The sequence below is a fragment of the Nylanderia fulva genome, unplaced genomic scaffold, assembly GCF_048542155.1.
Source record: "Nylanderia fulva isolate GAGA-0341 unplaced genomic scaffold, ASM4854215v1 Scaffold431, whole genome shotgun sequence".
NCBI classification, from domain to species: domain Eukaryota; kingdom Metazoa; phylum Arthropoda; class Insecta; order Hymenoptera; family Formicidae; genus Nylanderia; species Nylanderia fulva.
The window spans coordinates 26,898-28,351 of NW_028190512.1; positions in this window are offsets into that span (position 1 = coordinate 26,898).

The following is a 1,454-nucleotide window of genomic DNA, read 5'->3' on the forward strand; positions in this document are numbered from 1 at the left end:
CAGGAATGTGGGAATAACAAGTCTGCTGAAAAACTATGTAACAATGTCATCCGATAGAAGTGTGATTATGCGAAATGCAGGCTGGGATAGTCCGACTACTGTGAATGGATACTTTAATTTTTGTGTGCCGCTGCACATGTTGCTGGGATTTTGCGAGGATTACAAACGCGTTGTTATTAATGCGCGTCATGAGTTGATCCTAATACGAGCGCGCAACGACAATAATTGTCTGTATGGAGATTCTGCACTGGAGCCTGTGATCAACATATTCAAGATACAATGGCGAATGCCACACGTGTTGTTGAGCGAGATTAAGAAGCTGTCGATGCTGCGCGCTTTGGAAAGCGGACGTTACCTCAGCATGGGTTTCCGCTCGTGGGATCTATACGAATTTCCGCTATTGCAGCGTACGACCAAGCATTCGTGGGCCATTAAGACCGCGACTCAACTGGAGAAGCCGCGATATGTAATTTTTGCTCTGCAGACAGGGCGTAAAAATATCATGTCCGAGGATATCAGTCGATTCGACGACTGTAAATTAACCAACGTGAAACTCTTTCTGAACTCGGAAAGTTATCCGTACGACGATATGAATCTGGATTTCGATAGAAACAGATGGTCGATTCTGTATGACACGTATGCGCGTTTCTGAAAAAATTATTACGGATACGAGTATCTCGAGCCAAGCCTCACCATCACACGGTTTTTACAAAACGGTCCGTTTATGATTATCGATTGTTCTCGACAAAACGAATTGGTCAAGAGCACAACGGTGGATGTGAGATTGGAATTTGAGTGTAAGGAGAATATACCTAATAATACCACTGCGTACTGTCTCATCATGCACGATCGCGTGATCCAGTACAACTCGTTGACCAACGTTGTGCGCAAAATCACCTAAAAAATGTTTACACAAATACGCGTGTAAAAGAGGGGGAGGAGGATACATAATCAAGATAATGTGAGATGTCTGATGTTAGTGAAGTAATACCTCTCGACTGACTCGCATCGAAGAGATCATGTCCGCACCAACGTTTGTCGACCTGCAAGGATTTATCTTAAACAAACGATTTATCGTAAAGGAAGCGGCAATCCTGAGAAGAGGATATATCCTGTCGCACTATTTCTTCGCATGCCCTGTGTCATGGAGCGTGCTTATAAAGTCGGAAAGGCGTCAGGCCTCGTGGCTAACTCAACATCATCACAGCTTACAATGGGAGAATGGAAATGTTCTATACGGCATGGCTCAGCGCTTGATTACGGCAGCTATCGTTGGCATAAATGAGCAAGAAGACGATGAAGAGTCCTCTCTCGTGTATGTAAAAGGACTCAAAAAGCGAGAATGGCTGGCCGAAATAATGGACGATGCGAGCAGCGGTTTCACCATTGAGACCTTGGATGCCATATATGAAGATGTACCTGCATTAAATAAGTTAGATCCCACATATACTCTA